This window comes from Peromyscus eremicus, chromosome 15 (genome assembly GCF_949786415.1).
Source record: "Peromyscus eremicus chromosome 15, PerEre_H2_v1, whole genome shotgun sequence".
In the NCBI taxonomy this organism is placed as follows: Eukaryota; Metazoa; Chordata; class Mammalia; order Rodentia; family Cricetidae; genus Peromyscus; species Peromyscus eremicus.
The window spans coordinates 37,134,340-37,153,595 of NC_081431.1; positions in this window are offsets into that span (position 1 = coordinate 37,134,340).

A 19,256-nucleotide genomic window follows, 5' to 3' on the forward strand; every position below is an offset into this window, starting at 1 on the left:
CAAGAAACTAGAAAAGAGTCATTGGGCCAACGGTTACCTCAAGAGATGGTGAGCAGCAGAGCATAGGGAACAGGAAAACAGAGAGAGGGGATAATGGAGGGGTTGCTAAAGCAGAGATGGAGCAGAAGAAGAGGAAGGGAGAGGAAGAAGGAAGGGAGGATTAACCAAACTGAAGAGTGTATGGAAAAGCCACATGGTTTATAATTTGTAAACCAATTTTAATATACATTTTTAAAACATACTTGGAAAGCAGTTAGCCTGCAAGCTAGATACTGCCCCTAATAGCTATAGTTATTCAATGAAATCCTAATGCCCAATGTACCTCCTTATGAGTTCCCCCAAAACACCACAAGCCCTTGCCGTTCCTCTTGGTTGCCCACCAGAACTAATGGAGAAGATTCTATTGCTGAAGACACCATACATCTCGGTTGTAATGTGTAAAGATCTGAGCTAGAACTAGTCTGGAAGCTTCCTCCAGGCTGGCTAGTTTTCACCGCACAGGAAGTTACCATGCAGGCTTCAAGGGCTAGGGCAAGGAAAGGAAACAGCGGCCTTACCCAGCTGAGAACTCTGTGAACTACAATACCAGTAGGCCAGGCAAGATGAGTCTACATGCACAGTGGGGAGCACAACTGTTATGGGGGTAACCATCCACTCAACTTGTTTTTGAGGCCCACTCTGAAGAGGGAATTCATGCCTCGTACTGTAAACCTGGTTTAAAACTCCGTGGCTGAGGAGGTCTTGGACACCGAGGAGAGGGACTTTGCCACTGTTGTTTAGCGAAATTGACATGGTGCCTCACTGCTTTCTAAATATTTATGTTCATGCTCATAGACAAGTGCTATTTTCAGCCTTAATCAGAGAAGTTGCTCTTCGCAATCAGTGGGTGGTAAATACAGAAACGCACGGCCACTCAGGGTGCTGAGAATACATGATGGTTGAGCGCTCAGCTCTAAAGAGGATGTTTACACCACCCCCTCTAAGGCTCAGAGAACAATGAAGAGGGATGGAAAAACTAAAAGAGCCAAAAGATAGGGGAAAGGGCAGAGACATGTTTTCTTCTGGGCACAACCTAGCCAATGCAATCTGGATCTCACCGTATCCGCAGCCACCTGTAAAGGACCTGCGTAAGACTGGACCTGTCAACAGTCAGTCATGGATCTGGGTCTGGGAGGGGCCCTTAAGGTTCTGTGCCTCCCTGCTAAACAATTGCCCACTGATGGATTCTGAAGGAAGGGCAATGCAGCACGAATCTTAAAAGGTCTTATCAATAAAAACAAACCTGGAGCCAGGTATTGGGGTCAACGCTGGAAGATCTGAGAAGCAGAACAAGCCACAGCTACCTCACCTTGCCAATTCCTCAGCTGATCCTGTTTCCTCACACTGGAAGCTTCTGAGTCCTCATCCAAAATAAATCTCAGCTGAACTGCTGCTCAAAAGCCTAAAAACTTAACCAGCCAAAAGCTTCTAGTTCCTGGTCCTCACGCCATATATACCTTTCTGCTTCCTGCCATCACTTCCTGGGATTAAAGCTCTTGTTACCATGCCTAGCTGTTTCCAGTGGGGCATTGAACTCACAGAAATCCAGATGGATCTCTGCCTCTGGAATGCTAGGATTAAAGGCGTGTGTGCCACCATTTTCTGGCCTCTGTATCTAGAGGCTGTTCTGTTCTCTGACCCTAGATAAGTTTATTAGGGTGCACAATATTTGGGGGCACACAATATCACCACAGGGCAATCATGGTCTTCAGTTGTGTATCTACTAATAATGATTCCATCAGACTCCAGTCAATAATTCCAAACATGTAGTCATACATATGGCCCTGGCTAACCTCACTGGATAACAAAACAAAACAAAAAGACAAGAATGTGCAAAGGAAACTTGTAGAGGGGAGAGGAGCATTGGAGAAGGGAGAGAGACAGAAGAGAAAGTGGGGGCGGCAGGAATTAGAATTGTGTGTGTGTGTGTGTACACACAGATATATGAAACTGTCAAAGGACAAATTCAATAAAAGATTTTTTTAAATTAGTTTATCATTCAGCACCAGTGGAATGACTTGTGAGCTGGCAGTATGACACTCAAATCTCATTTTAAAAAAAAAATGAGTGCACTTTTAAAGTTCAAGTCTTACTCAGTGATGTCTTAGGATAAATAATGGTCTTCATGGTTTTCCTGAATACAAAATTCTTACTATTACTTTACACACACACACACACACACACACACACACACACACACACAGTGTCAAAATAAATAAGTAAATAAATACAAGAGTTGCTTTTCAACTGTTCAGGGTATGTTGTTTTAGTAGCTTTCATCCTTCATTCACAATGAACTTTTCACTTTGTTATACTTTATTATTCCTTGGTAATCTAACTGGAGTTGCTGTTTCTAATATTCTGCCCTTTCTCTCTTCCTAATGACCCACTGCTACTATATCCCATCTTCCCAGAAGTGCTTGTCCATGCCTTCTTATTGTGATATGTAGTGAAATGAGTGGGATTCATTTTAGAAACAATAAGGAAGACCAAAAAGGGTCAGAGATCTTGCCAGCTCACCCAGGGCATCTGTATTAGTCACCAAATGAAGGGCTTTACAGGAAATCAATCAAAGAACTTCTAGCCCAGTGCTTTTGTTAAAAAAAAGAATGAAAAAGCACAGTGCTTAGCAATAGGTATGGAATATATTTAACCCAAAAACGCAATTATGTAAAAACCCATTTCACGTGAATACAATGATTACAACCTTCAAAGCCATCAGCCTGTATAAATAGATTCATTCAGCCTAATGATAGATTGGTAGGTAGGTAGACAACTATTTAATGATAAAAATAAAAGCTCAAAGATTCATTTCTGTATTTTCTCCTCATCCCGTTTGTCAGCCAACAAAGTTTCATTCCACTTTCTGGTGTTCTATTCCTCTGCCCACTGTTCAAGTACAGAAATAGTCGGTGTGTGTGCAGTGTGAATACACGTGTCTTAATGGCACTTGTATCCCTTGTTCTCTCGGTCTGGAATTAGTGCCTGCAGACAGAGCAGCTCCCCAGGAGTGCTGTTCTGCTGCTGAATTTAGCACCTCAGGGCAGTTTCTGTGGGAGCCACCGATGAAGCCAGAAGTTCAAACTCCAGTTCTGGAGGACACTGAAGGGCATGACAAGATGATGGAGAAGTTTCTTTTCTGAGCGTGCATGTCTGCAGTCAACACAGCACAGTTGCCAAAGTCTGCTGTTTTCTGGGGACAACCTATAAATGACTGCTGCAGAGTCTCTGCACGCCGAGCAAACACTGCCCTTCCTGACATTGCTCCTGGAGTGCAGTTTCTCTACAAGTTGCTACCACTGTTTTCTTTAACACTAAGGAGACACTTTGTACTCCTCGTGGCACTACTGACATCATGTCCTAATGCCGATCCAGATATCATTCATCAAGTAAGTGATGTCATTAACTAGCTCCAACTGGAGTATAAGCTCATCTGTAGAGGATGAAAACTAAGCAGTTCTTTCATTCAATGCATAGTATTTTAGACAAATATTAATTCATTTGTTAACTGAAATAAAATTATTTTTCTCCCACAGAAGCTGATTCTCCTCAGTTCCTATAGTAAAGAAGGTAAGTCCCAAAACCAAATGGAAAAAATCCACAGAGTTTGTGTTCTTACTTAATAACTAGGGGTAAGTGCCTATTAATGTGCCAAGCAATGTTTTAGGAGTTAAGTCACAAAAGCGAACAAGGTGAACTTACTCCTTGTATTCTTGGAGTTTACTGCTGTCTTGGGGTTTCTATTGCTGTGATGAAACACCACGACCAAAAGCAAGTTGGGAAGGGAAGGGTTTATTTGGCTTATATTTCCACATCAGAGTCCATCCATGAATGAAGTCAGGACAGGAACTCAAACAGGGCAGGAACTTGGAAGCAGGAACCGAAACAGAGGCTACAGAGAAGTGCTACTCACTGACTTCTTCCTCATGGCTTGCTCAGCCTGCTTTCTTATAGAACCCAGGACCACCTCCCCAGGTATAGCACCACCCACAACGGGCTGGACCCTCCCCCATCAATCACTAATTTTAAAAATGTCTTACAGCTAGATCTTATGGGGGCATTTTCTCAATTGAGATTCTCTCCTTCTAGATGACTCTAGCTTGGGTCAAGTTGGTATAAAATGACCCAGGACAGCTGCCCAATGGGGACTTAGACAAGCTAATTACAATGACCTGACCAGAAGGGAATGAGAGTATGAAGCAAATGAAATCCATTGTGAAGGTGCCATACCCAGTCAGAGAAGGTTTCCCAAAAGAAAGAAAAGCAGCCTCAGCTGAGACCTGCAAGCTAAGAGTGCAAACTCCTGGAAGTAGGTGAAGGAGAGCAGTGTACTCTAGGCAGGAGGATGTACTCCAGAAAAAGATTCATGGACAAAGGAAGGCCTAGGGCACAGAGCACTCATGGTCAGGGGAGTGGTCTTAGGCTTGGTGGTTTGAACCTAGGACACAAAGAACAGTGTTGACAGTTAAGACTACAAAACCACTGTGATGATGTTTTATCTGTGTCTCCCGATAAAATTTATCTGAGGATCAGAGGAAAAAGCCAGCCACTATATCAAACATAGAAGTCAGGCAATGGTAGCACACGCCTTTAATCCTATCACTCGAGAGGCACAGATCTGTCTGGATTTCTGTGAGTTCAAGGCCACACTGGGAACAGAGCCAGGCATGGTGGCACACACCTTAAATTCCAACACTAGTTAACCAACAGACAGGAAGTGACAGAGCTGGGCAGGAAGAGGAAGTGATATAGCTGGATGGGGAAAGCAAATGATATAGGAGAACAGAAAGGCATATAGGCATGGGTATACAGGTAGTAGGTCTTTTTAGAAGCTGAGGAGTCAGTGAGGTGAGGTTAGCTGTGGCTCTTCCCATTCCTCTGATCTCTCAGGCTTTAACACCAATTTCTGGCTCCATGTTTTATTTTTATAAGACTTTTTAAGATTCGTGTTACAAGCCACTTCACTCAGTCCTTGAGAAAGACCTGGGTTTTCACACTACTTAAAAAAGATATCTGTAATTTCTGCTTGCTCAACAGCCTCTCATTTCTAGTAATAATTCACCAGTTTTCCCTTTCAAACACTTCCCTGTCTGTTCTTAACTTATGCATCACATATGAGACGTGCCCTATCTTTTGATCTAAGAATGGGCACAAATTTCAGGCATAAATATAAGAGTTTTATGTCTCTCTAACTACAGGGACTAAGTCAATATCCAGCACATATCCAGGGACATATCTCTCTGAACTGGAGCCTGGAGATGGTGATGGCTCCGACACCCCAAATTTATCCTGAAACCACTGGAGAAGAAAAAATACCTCCCACTGGGTTAACTAGACAATACAATGCCAATATGGGTGGTGTGGATGGCCATTTGCTCCACCATCCCCTCACTCACTCAAAAATAGTCTATTAAGTAACTGCTGTGGGCCTCGTGCTGTTGATAGGATCAGAAATACAAAATAAAACCTAATTCTGTCTCATAGGTTTTTAACATGAGGTGACAAGGCAAATAAAGTAATATTGACATTTTAGAAAAACCATGCAGGTGCCCCTGGAAAGAATGGCTCCAGAATTCCAGACCATAGGTAAGGTAAGACTTCTAAGTCAATCAGTAATGCGCTCCTTAAACCACTACAGGCCAAATTCAGGGACTGGTGGGAGGGAAGACTGATCGAGGGGTGGGTGTCAAACTCAAGAGACAGTGTGGAGGCAAAATAAGCAGGTTATTTGGACTTGCACAGTCCTGAGTTGGTGACTGTGGGTGCTGATGTCCCTGATCATGAATTTTACTGGGAGAAGTGTGTTGGGCCATGGTGGATTCAGCTGCCTTTGGGAGCTGCTGGGAGAGTCTGAGGTGGTAACTCGGAATCAGGAGCTCCCAAGAGAAGTCTGAGGAGCCGTGCGTTTGTGCTGATGTTCATCAGTTTATGCACTGCTTCTTTCCTGACGACTCTGTGTGCTTTAATTTAGGCAGCATCGACACCCAAGTCATAATTAAAATCAAGGCTATGAATGAGACTGTCAAAGACCAACACAGACTTCCAAACAGCAGTTTAGGTGAGAAACGGAGGAAGAAGAATCCATGAAGAGTGACAGGGTCAAAACGGCACGGAAGGAGACGAAAGCACAAAGATCAGTAAGGGAGCCTCACTGCACAGTGACCCAAGAGCAACCTGGGCTCCATGAGCTCCTGTGGAGGGAGAGCGGAGGGAAAACAGGGTGAGAGCTCAAGTCCCGTGCCAATGTGAAGCTGTGTCGACTCAGTTCCACGGGCTTGATGGAAGGATAAGGACAAGGAGAGGACCACAGAAGATGTGACGTAGCTGTGTGTTTTCAATGGCTGGTTTGCCGATTAGTGGGGTGATATAAAATGGGGGATGCTTAGGCGAGTTTTTAATTCAAAATGGGAAACCAGTTTGAAAAGAGAGGCTGAGGAAGCCGAGAAATAAAGGGCTGGGTAATGGATGTGGTAGTCCCTGGGGAGGCTGACAGAGATAGAAGGACCAGAAGAGATTTGTCCAGGTCAAAAAGCATACCTTTAGCTGAGTGTGGTGCCAAGTAGTCCCAGCACTTGAGAGTCTGAGGCAGGATGATAAGGAGTTCAAGGTCAGCCTAGACTCTATAGTAAGCTGCAGGCAAGCCTGGGCTACATAAGACCTTGTCCCAAAGGACAACAAACAACCAAAAACCAAGAAGAACAGCAATAAATACAAGAGGAACGGACAGCGAGGGATGTATGCAGACTCATGTAAATAACTTTGTGAGCTAGGCTAGCAAGTGATGGGGGCATGTGTGTGCAGTAATTATGTTAAAGACATCTACTTCATCTATCATTTCTATTAAGACATCTTATGAATTTCCCACAGTTTCCAGTGGCAATCAGTTTATCTACGGTGTTGAGTTTCTGGAAGCTAAGACACATCTCACAGTCACTGACAGTAGGTAATTCCTAGTTTAGTGGAAAGCACTGCCTGCTTTATTTTTTGACTCAGTTAAATTTCTTCCCAGTCATTTTAAGAGCTTTCCTTTTGTCTCTCTGTCCCTCAAAAGTCATTGGCAGTTAAGGTACGTATTCCAAGCCCTAACCATGAAAGTTGATGCCCAGACATCTACAATGAGGAGGTATAGAATCACCACTTTTAGGGCATCTTTCTTGAAAGCAACCTCTGTTCCTAACAATATCATACTGTCAGTGGGCCCATCTAGAAGAATCTTTCCAGATTGTTCCAGAATATCACAATGTGATGAGGCCTAATTGGTGATAGGTGAGACACATTCATAAGGAAAAATATCCATCCCCTTGAATGTGGATAAAATCCAGAGCTTTGTGAGAAACTGTTCAGCAAGTGGGAAACTCATGCTAGGTGAGGAATCAATTACCAAGGAGGTTATCCATTCCAATGCATTCACTTTACAGCACATAAGCTGCAGCCCAGCGTGCCAGATGGTTCATTGGGACCTGTGCCAGGACCCAAATTCAGAGCTCTCTTCTCCCAGCCCAGCGTTCACTCCTTGTCTCCTAACATCTGTTTTTCCTACTGAGCCTCAAACTCCACAGAGGCAGCCACTTCTTTCACCTTGTTTACGTAGGTATTCCCAGCAGAGAGGTGGGAATTAAAAATACCTGTTGGTCACTAAGTTAACTACACTCCAGGTAGATGACAGGTGGCCCCTTGTGAGGTTTCACACAACGCTGATGATCAGAGCAAAGAGTGTCCACAGAAGGAAAGAAAGAAAAAAACAATCACCAACCTGTAAACACATGGTTTATGAACTCTGCAAATACCAGGAACTCTGGACACATCTTCAGGATATAAACCTTGGGAAGAGCAGCCACGGCCACCGCTTGCTCATTGGCTCTGTGTCAACTCCTCATTTGTCAGAGTTGGCAGGCGCCATGCCCCTAGTCATCTGTATAGCTTGAGAACAGAAGTTTCCACATTGTCTCTAAGTCAGCTTTAACCAGCTTGAATCCTCCTTAAAATATTTAACAGGCTCTCTCCTCTCCCCAAACACTGTAATTGCTAAGGCTCCTTTCATCTTCCCATAATCAAACTGGCCTAAATTCTCATGAAAGTTGAAATTACATACACATTAGCCATGCATTCCATCCAGCAAGGAAAGGCCCCTGCCACGGTGTGCAGTCACTTTACAGAGTGAGGGTCTAAAGCAGCACTCGCCACCATTGGACTGGAGGTTTTTTTTAGAATAGCATCCTGTCAAGTTCTTCATTTTGCTGAAACCATGTGCTGGCCGGAACGCCTTTCTTTTCTGGTTAAGACCAAATGTTTTTCAAATGAATCTGTTAGGAGGGTCTCTAGTGGGAATTATGTTCCCTCTTAATGTTCTTCAGTCTGGGTTTGGTTTGGGTGAAGTTGTTAGTGGTGAAAATAAGTACTTACATCTTTGCTCCTAAATCAGGAGTTGCTGCTGCTGCTTCTGTTACATCCCATCATGACAGCCTGCTGTTACTCACAGCTGGCAGGCACAGCAAACTGCCTTGCCACGTCAGCCACACAGAACCTTTCTGCTTCAGCAACGGTTTCCCCACGGAATGATTTAGTAGTCCCTCTGAGGCTGGAAACATGAGCTGATCGCCATATTGAGAAGGTCCCACTAAAAGGAGCACTACTTGAAAGTATAGAGTAACCACATAGCCCTCTGTATGTGTGATGAAAATTCCAGAAGAGATTAAACATTATACTGGCTTTCTCGGCCATCATGACAGTAACTTAATAAGTGTCCCCCTCAAAACTATATCAGGATTAATGGTAGTTCATTTTTTTTTAAAAAAAAATTGTGAATTTAGAATGGGGAGAAATTGAAAAGGTTTTTGCTTATAAATAGGGACATGATTGAGTAAATTACTACAACTATTTTGTAAAGCAAAACTAATAACAATTGATAATTCAGAGCGGTCACCATGACATACAACATTTTTTTACTTATTAATGAGTGGAAAAATTGTATCATCCCCTTTTCCAATTTATACATATACATAATTTTGTACAGTTGTATGAAATTATATGTTAGTTATGTGCATCTATATTGATAAAGGTCATAAGAGATGTATGGTGACAGCTGCTGATCCTTCCTTTCTTTGAGAAAGTATGAAAGAGAGCATTGGCAGAGCGGAAGTTACTTTTTCAAAGGCTCAGGCATCTATTATGTCCTGTTTCTGCAAAATAGTCTCTTTGTGGGCAGTGTATGTGGTTAAGGGAGAGTCTATAAGTTTACAAAGTGCTAACCAGATGCCTGAAAGCAGAGGGCTTCTGAATGACTTTTATTTTACTGGATCGTTTTAATTGTGCTTCAGTTTTGCCCCCTCGGGGAAAACTGTTTAGGTAATTAGGAGGAAAAATAGAAAGGTGTTTTTATGATGTGAAAACCATTGACAAGTAGTAGCTTGCCTGAACCCGTAAGCTTCTGAGTCTTAAAAAGATTTGGTGTGGGGAGGGTAGTGGTAGTGTTTGTGTGTTCTTTGTGTTCCAGACACACTCACAAATGCTAAAGATGTTCTTATACTTTTCTAGAATGGACAAGTCACATCAGAAAGAATGAGAAACCCTGGTCTAGTCCAGATCTCCCATAGCTCTTCCTTCCAGAAAGACTTTTGTCAGAAGTAGGCTATATCCACATGTCCTTTGGGGTTGGGGGTGACAAAAGAAACCCAGGGCAGAGAGATACCGCTAGCAGTGGTCTTTAGCCCATACTACCTCAGATAACGCTGCCAGGGATGACTCAGAAAGCATTTATGAAAATGCCTATTGCAGAACGGTGACTGGGACGGGGTGAACTAACCCCCTCCTCTATTTCAACAGCACAACCAAAGGGGGAAGAAGTTGAGGGAGCAGAAAACCATGGTCAAAATATATTGTATGAAAAAATAAATAGATAAATAAAGGGGAGTATATGGATGGATGTAAAATTATCTTAATTAGATGAATGACAAATTTCTAATGTGGAAAGTTTAGAAAATTCAAAATGTTCAGTCATCATAAGGCTATGTATCTAAAAACCTAGACATACCTTGGAAGAGGAGTCTTAATTTCCCATCAGATTGTCCTGTGAACACGTCTGTGGAGGCATTTCTTTGATTAATGGCTGACGTGAGAGGGACCACCTCACTGTGGCAGTGCTACATCTGCACAGCAACACTTGTTCTTAACAATGAAAGTAAATATGCCTTGATTTCCGATCTAGAGCCCCTGGGCTTTACTGTGTGGACTTGGACGCGTTGTTTGACCTCTCTGAACCTCCAGCTCTTTCCGTCTAGAATGATGGGATGCCTTAGAGATAACGCCATGGTCTGAATGCTTGTCACCCCCAAATTCATATGTTAAAATCCTGATATCCAAGGCGATGATATTAGGAGTTGGGGCTTTTGGGAGATGGTCAGGACATGAAGGTAGAACCTTCTTGAACAAGATTCAGGTGCTTTTGAAGGGGGCAGAAGGGAGCTACTTTATCATTCCGTCATTCAACCCTGTGAGGGTACGGTGTAAACAACCAACCAGAGGGAAGAGTGCTTCATAAGAAAACAAATCTGCAGGTTCCTCGACCCTGAGCTTCCCAGCCTCCATAACTGGGGAGAATAAATGTCTGCTCAGAAGCCAGTCGGCAATGGTGTTTTGTTATAGCATCTTGGCTAGACTAAGGCAGGATCCTTTTAGGATAAAAATAATTGCAACTCACTACTTTGAATGAGTTATTTATTATTTAGTTTTACATAATACAAACATCTTTATAATTCTTTCTGACTACTTAAATGGTTTTCATAGGAAAAAATAAAAAATTTATTTTCAAACATAGAGTAAAATAAAAGTCACCTGAAATGTTATTGCTTAAATATCTTTTTTGTTTGGTTGTGGTGGTGGTTTTTTATTGTTGTTTGCCTTTTTAAGACAGAAATTTTGCTGTGTAGCCCAGGCTAGCCTCCAAGTCTTGGATCCCCTTACCTCTGCTAGAATAATAACTGTGTGGTCATCACATTTCACCTGCTTATTTGGACCATTTTTGCAGTTGAAAGTAACAGAACATTTTTTTTAAATCTTACATTTTAAATTTTTATAAACTTTATTATAAAAGACTTGCAAATAAATACAAATATCACACACCAAAATTAACACTATACAGAGTCTATGCAACTTACACATGGTTAGAATATGCACCCAGCATGGACAGAAGCTGCGGAGCTTCACGTGACACTTCACACTTTCAATATGGAATTCATGTCTATGCACTTATCCACCTACCCAAAGAAAAAAGCCCGTGGCAGAATTAGAACTAGAAAAATAGCCTTGTGTCTTCTTTTATAATAGACACTAGTTTTTTTTATAAATCTTAGAACAATTCTATAACCTAACGAAGTTTTTTTGCACACAAAGCAAAAATGTGTAAAAGACACTTCCTTAGATTCATGCAAAGAACAGTTCAATCTGGCCTGTGTGTGCATCTTGTCTTGCGATTGGTTAACTCTTATTTTGTTAATAATCACCCAACTAAATAAATGGCAAACACACATTCATACATTAATAACCCCATTTTTTTTCTTTGGCTTGGAAACCTCGGGTGAATTGAGGGAGTTATTCAATCTATCTGCATGCTGCTAAACAGCTGAGTAAAGATGGAAATGCTCTGGCTGGTGCTCTCAAATACCTCTCTCTTTTGTGTGTCCCGGATACACAGGTATTTTCCAGCCTCTTCATCAGGCTCTGAAACAAAAGTCACAACAGAAAATAACAAACATGAACATTTCTTCTCAAAAAGAACTTTAAACTCTCTCCCTAAATGTAAGGTCATAATTCACAATGTGCTATTTTAGTCATGTTTACCGACAAGACTGAGACAAGTGATGGGTAAGTGTCCTGATCTCCCTGGGAGCAATGGTCCGTGAGAAGGCCAGGTTTAGAGCCAAGGCAGCTAGTGTGATGGCCCTACGTACTTCTGAAGATACATGACAGGCTGGCTCCCTGGCTCTCGCTACCACTCTCCAGCTCCATTTAACTAAATCACTGGATCTTTCTGGGCCCCAGTTTTCTTGTCTATTAAATGAGGCTACCTGGGCTGGAGAGATGGCTCAGAGGTTAAGAGCACTGACTGCTCTTCCAGAGGTCCTGAGTTCAATTCCCAGCAACCACATGGTGGCTCACCACCATCTGTAATGAGATCTGGTGCCCTCTTCTGGCATGAAGTCATACATGCTGTATACATAATAAATAAATAAATCTTTTTAAAAAAAATGAGGCTACCAATAGCCACCTCGAGGTGGCTGTGAAGAGGAACTGAGCCACTTCAGGCAAAGCACCAAGAAACGTGCTGCATTCTATGGCTCATGCCTCTCACAGAGTATTTGGTTATTTAGTGTTTCTCTGGTGTATATAGTGTTGACAGCTTTGCACTGTATTCTCTATATAAGTTTATGCCAACAACCCAGCAGTTCTGTCATCTGTCTTTCTCATTGCAGATGAGAAAGACAAAAACTCTATTCTCAGTGAGAGGGTAAGTGCTTCATTCTAAGTCCCACAGCTAGCAAGAAGAAAACTGGAGGAGACTTTGAATCTAGGTCCAGTAAGGATCAAGAACTGGAATTCTTAATGACTGCTAGCTAACAGTTCAAAAATACTGCTCATAGATTCAGTTCCCTGTTCATTCATTCACTCATTCATTCACTCACTGAGAGCTTTTTGTGTGCCAGGCACAGTCCTGGTATTGGGCCTGTAGAGATGAGTCAGGCAGACGGACAGGAAGCCCTCACAGAGCCCACAGGCTACGGAAAGAGATGGAGAACAAGGCCCAAAAAGTAAATAAATAAAAACTGAGCATCAGGTAATATCAGATGGCATTAGTGTTAACAGACCATGAAGAATCAGAAGATGAAGGATCAGTGGGGTGTCAGGCTCCCTTGGGCAGAAGCATCAAGGAACATTTCTCCCAGGAGGGGAGGTGTATCTTGTGAGGGATTTTCATGGCAAGACCCGGGTGGAAGTGTCAAGACAGAGTGACTGAGAGTACAAATGTCTGGAGATGGGATGGAGCTCCACCATGGTGGAGTGAGAAGCCCAGAAACACTAGAGGAAGTTGTTTGGCAGCTACAGGTTGTAAAACAGCCCCTCAGAGAACAGGAAAGTGACTTAGATGCAGCCAAGAGTTGAGAGGGAGCCCTGGGTTTCTAAATTACCCAGTTGTCCTAACAGGTATGTCTATCTGGCGTATTCTGGGATTGGCTGCTCAGATGCAGGGGTAAATGATAATAGGGACTTATCAAGTCTAGCCGGGCCTCTTATCCCAGCTGTCTGGGAGATTGAGGTAGGAGGATAAAAAGTTCAAGGCCTGCCCGCTGCAGAGCAAGTTCAAAGCCAGCCTAGATTGGGGAGGTAGCTTAGGGGTCGAGTCCTTGCCTGGTGTCTGCAAAAGTAAGAAAGAGTTCAGTCTCCAGTAAGTGAGGGAGCTTTGTCATGTCTGGGAGTTTTCCAGGTGAGATCATCAAAGGCATGAGAGCTGAGCCTATACCCGGGACTCATGTTGGGAAAGCGTAGATGATGAGTATGTGGTGAACTGGTAAGGCCGAAGAAAAGAATGATTGAAGTCGGGGTTTTAGAGGGAGCAGGACAGAAGTGAGGAGGTGTGAATCAAAGCAGGGTAGCAGAAACTAACATTTCTGGTGTAGGGCTAGTGCCTGCAGTCACCATCTCCAGAGTATGACCGTCACATTGTGTGGCTGAGGTGGGAGAAAGGTTATTCAGAACTAAGGAGGTCAGGGAGCTGAGAGGCCAAAATGACTTGAATCATCTGTCTCAGAGGGTTTCCAGATCTGGCCATGTAATTCAGTGATCTGGGAGTACTTTAAAAACTCTGTGCTTTGGGGCTAGAGAGAGAGTTAGAAGTGGTTGCTCCTCCAGAGGAGCCGGGTTCCGTTCCCAGCACCCACATGGTGCTTTGCAATCCTCTAGTCCAATTTTCGGGATCTTTAGCCCTCTGCTGGCCTCCATGGCACCAGGCATGCATGTGGTACATAGTCACAGATGCAGGCAAAATACCCATACACAGAAAGTCAATTTTTTTAAATTTAATATATGTGTCTTAAGGCTGGGCCTAGGGACCTATAGAACCCACGTGGTGGAAGGAGCAAACCAACTTCATGTCTCCTGCTGCCCTTTTGGGCACTGGAACCAGAAGGAGGGGAGGCTAGAGTGACCCCTCAGCTAATCGGGAATAAGGTAAGGGGGTAAAACAGCAACCGAGAGAGGGCAGCTGTGGTAGTGAAGAAACAGAAGAGATTGAGAAGGATCCCAAGCTTCACTGAGGGGGGAGAGTGGCCACAGATGGGACATTTGTGGATATTCTAAGGGTCTAGAGTTGGGGTGGAGAAGTGTGCAAAGGAGCAATGCTCTAGGAATGGTCATGAGGAACATTCGGAACTGGCTCACTTTGGGAGGGTCCCAAATGTCCCCATCCATCACTCAGAAGAATGGGGATGAAGAGGTTGATGAGACAGGGGTAAAGGTTTGGGGGTCATGGCAATGAGGATCAGGTAGAATAAACAGCTCTCCGGGAGTCGGGAAAATGGCTGTATCAGTAAAGTGTTTTCTGCACAAGTCTGAGGACTTGAGTTCGGATCTCTGGCCCCTACATAAAGAGCTGACCACCACAGAGTTGGCAGGAAAGGAAGGAGACAGGCAGATTCCTGAAGCTCGCTAGCTGGTCAGTATCACTGGATGGTGAGCTTTGGATCAGTGTGAAGGTATGTCTCAAAAAAATAAGGTGGATGGGGCTGGAGAGATGGCTCAGCAGTTGAAAACACTCTTGCAGAGAACGCAGATTCAGTTCCCAGCATCCACATGATGGTTCACAACCATCTGAAACTCTAGTGCCAGCTTCCCTGGCATTTTCTCTGACCGCCACAGACACCAGGCATACATCGTATATATCCATACATGCTGGCAAAATACTCAAACACATAAAATAAAAATAAACAAATTTTAAAAAATTTAATTAAGAGGAAGAGCAATCAAGGAAGATACAGAATGTTGACCACTGGCCTTTACATGCTCCCACATATGTGTACATATACCCTAGTGCACACATGCATATATCACACATACACAATAACATACACATACAAGTACACACACACACACACACACACACACACACACACACACACACACACACGGCCTATGCAGAATTGTGTGGGGATCAGAGGCTGGGAGTCTTATACTTAGGTAATCACCAATAAAACATGGCAGGAATGTGACCATAGTCCTTCAGGGGACAGTGAATAGTCAGTTGTCTTTAGAGCCTCCCTTTTGTAGAATCACGTGTCACTTAATGACAAGGAAATGTTATCATGCTAACACCAAAGAGCAAACACACTCAAACCTACATTGTGTAAGTCGCTCACTGCAGCCTCCTGCCACAATCAGGAGACGTGGTAAACTTGAGATGTACGGCGTGAAGCTGCTGCCCATGGTTCACAGTAAACCCCTTCTTAAGTAGAAGGAGCACATTCTAAATCACCGTAAGAAGTGTGTGTGGTAGAATGACTACATGAACCAGAAGCCCAGTCACATGTTATCTGCCTGTTTAACCATGTGTGCTGTCCTTTATTCAGCTGAAATCACAGCAGGCTTCTTTAAACCATCATCACCACAAACACGTGAGGGACATGTTGTACTATAATGATGGTTCCAGGTCCACAAAGTCCCTAGACAGGAACTTTTGTCTCCATTACATTATGGGACAAGTAAGACATTTGTGGTTTACTGTTGGCTGGAAGACCATTATGTGAAGCATGGTTATATTTTATTTAGACTCTTAGGCAGCATGTTAATTTCCTGTGGCTTCCATAGACAAAGTGGCATAAACACAGAGGCTGAAAACTATAAAATTTATTTTCTTATTATTCCAGAGCCAGAAGTTCAAAGTCAAATGTTAGCCTTGCCCGTCCCCCGTGTCTGCTGGCTCCCAATCATCCTGGCTTTTCTTGGTTCATGGCTCCAGTTTTTGTCTCTGTCTTTATGTGGCCATCTTCCCCCTATGAGTGTGTGTGTGTGTGTGTGTGTGTGTGTGTGTGTGTGTGTGTGTGTGTGTGTTGATTACTTTTCTCGTCAACTGGACAAACACCTGACATGACATATAGATGGTACTGTTTGTGGTAGTGGCTCCCTCATATCTCTAATGGTGGCTAGCCAGGAAACAGAGAAGGCTAGACCAACCGGAAGCAAGGTTGGACCATAACCCTTGAACTCTGTCCCTATCTCCACCAGCTGGGCACCACAACCTCACAAAACAGTACCATCAGCTGAAGACTTCATACTCAAACATTTGAGACTATGGAATCCATTTCTTATTCAAACTATAACTGTGTAAAACCTCTCTTTCCCTAGAATACCTAATCTTAACTGGATTGTATATGCAAATATGTATGACCAAATAGTGTTATGTTCACAGGCTATCATGATAAAGGCCCATCTTGTCAACATATTCTTTATGTGGAACAATCCAACAAGGGGTTCATGGTGTAATTTAGGGACAGCTAGGAATGACATTTTTATACAAAGTCCATGGGCTCTTTGGGCCACCGTGAAATCTACCTGCCACCACAGCTAAAAAAGTGCCAGCAGTGGACTTTCTTTATAGACTTCAGTGTCCAAGCACAGGAAAGAGTGGTCTGCTTTAGGGGCGGGGTGTCCTTCCTCAAACACGCCTGAGGGAAAGAAAGGCTGATTCAGGGAAAACCCACCCTCGTAGTCAGTAAACAATTCAAACAAACTTCCCTTTCAGGGCATGTCAGCGGTATCTTCAAATACACGAATAGCTCATATTTGATGAGAGCTACAAATTGACAAGATAATGAAAGCCTGAAAGATTTCCTGCTAGCTCCCCATCAGCAGAACATAGTGCACCTGGAGAGACGAAAGCAGAGAAAATGACCTGTGTTATATACAAATCCCAAACTTAGTTAAATGGGTAATGTGCTATCGCAATCAATTATCAAGGATTAAGTGCCCATTCCTGCAATATTGACGTGGAAAAAAAATTAAATGCACAGCCCCATCCTGCAAGAATTTATGCATCAGAGGGGATGTGAAAAAAAATATGAAAGACTAAGTATAGTTATAAGTCTTTCTGTAGCCAGATGTAGTGGCTCACGCCTTTAGTCCCAGAACTCGGGAGACATAGGGAGGCAGATTTTTGTGAGTTCAAGGCCAGCCTAGTCTACAAAGACAGTTCCAGGATAGCCAGGGCTGTTACACAGAGATGCCCCATTTCAAAAAAAAAATCCATCTGTATTGTATAGATAGACCAATACAGAAGTTCAAAAACTATAAATTATTCATCCACGGTTACCCAATTTTGGTTCTTCTTTGGCCCTACTCCACCAGCTTGGCTGGGCTCTGCCCCTCAGCTCCCTCTCCATGAGATTCTAATATCTCTCTTTTACAGATGGGAAAACCAAGGTTCACAAGTTTGAAATGATTCACCCAAGATCGGGTAACTCTTAATTCGGGAGACTTTTGTCCCAAAAATAAGAGGGTTTTTTTTTTTTTTGTCCAGAGCTCTCTCTGTGCTACACGGAAGGATAAGGAGGGTTTAAGGAGGAAGGGAAAACAAGAAGAGAGTTTCAAATATGGAAAATAGGATTAATATTTTATTATGACATCAAGCTCATTGGCTCCTGAGAGCCAGCCTATGTCCCCAGATGAGAAGCCACTCCACTCTCTTAAAATACCTGCTCTTAGACTATCTGGGTCAGTGAAAAGAGGATCACGGGGTATCCTTGTGGTTATTTTTAACTTTTTAAAAAGAATCTTTAAAGGAGAAGATAAAAATCAAGTCAGAAAGTTTATCATCTGAAAAGGAAGCCGTGAAGTAGAAAGTGATGAGTTTTCCATTCTGACCTGGGAGCTGCGGGGGAGGGTCCCTGCAGGGCCACTGGGGAAGCAGAGACAGGTGGGTCGGCGGACTCACTGGCCAGCCAATTTAGCCTAATCAGAAAGCCCCAGATCCCAATGACAGATCCTGTCTCAAAAATCAAGGCAGACAGTTCCGGAAGAAGGACCCCCCACAGTGGACCTCTTCACACACATGTGCACATCTCTGCATGCACACCTGCACACACACATCTGCACACACACATGAAAAATTTAAAAAATTAAATAAGATGAGTTAAATTGAGAAGTGACTCCCTAAGATCACAGAGGTCGTATCTACACATTGGTTCTTTTAGCCCAAATCCTGTACCTTCTATTCTCAACATGCCCACATAGAATCCGGATTTGGGCAAGAATGTCAGACAGAGACAGAAGCCCAATGACCAGAAGCTCCCCAGATGTTTTCCTTCAAGACATAGGCAATTTTACCACATTATTTTAGGTGACTTTTATAATCCCCCATGAATCTGACCTCTAACATTGTAAATCTCTCTTTGATTTGATTTGGGTCCCAGCAAACTTTGAGAGTAACAAGATCTTTGTGTTCACCATTCCTGTGTAAAAAGAAGTACTATTTTTACTTTGCCCTAAAACTATTTCTTTAAAATGATTTAAAAAAAAAAAAAAAAGAAGTTCCTAGTTTTATCCTCTGGCACTTAATAACTTCATATTTTTATCCTATGATTTTCATTATTTCATAAATTTCAATCATGCCCTTTTCTTAGCCTGTGGCTTTCCAGAATGAAGAGCCCTAATTCTTTTATTACCCCTCATTTTTAAAAATATGCTCTCTGCACTCTTGATCAAATGAGATGTCCTTCTCTAGACCTTGACCGGCTCTGGGTATCTTTGAAGTTCATCACATCACCGGGCCCCCGTCACTTTGCCTATTATTCTGTATCAAAGGACACAATGACTTCAGCTAAAACGTGAAAATCTTTTTGAGACATTAAAAAAAAAATCAAACAGTCCCTTTGCACTCTGTTAATCCAGCATATGCTGAAAAGGCATACGTTTTCCTTTGGTTCTGAAGAGAGGTTAAACACACAGGTACAAGGCAGCCTTGTAATCCATTGTGGAAATGGCAGCTTACAAAGCTTTCACCTACATTATCTCATCTGACCCTCGCCTGAACCACAAGATGCAGAAGAAAACATACCATTATCCTTATGTTTCACAGGCAGAAAGTAAGAAGATGAGTCTGGCCCAAGATCAAAGAGCTGGAGCTAGAGTCTGGGTCCCTGGCCCTCCAGGCGGGAGAGAACGCCTTAGTCACTGTA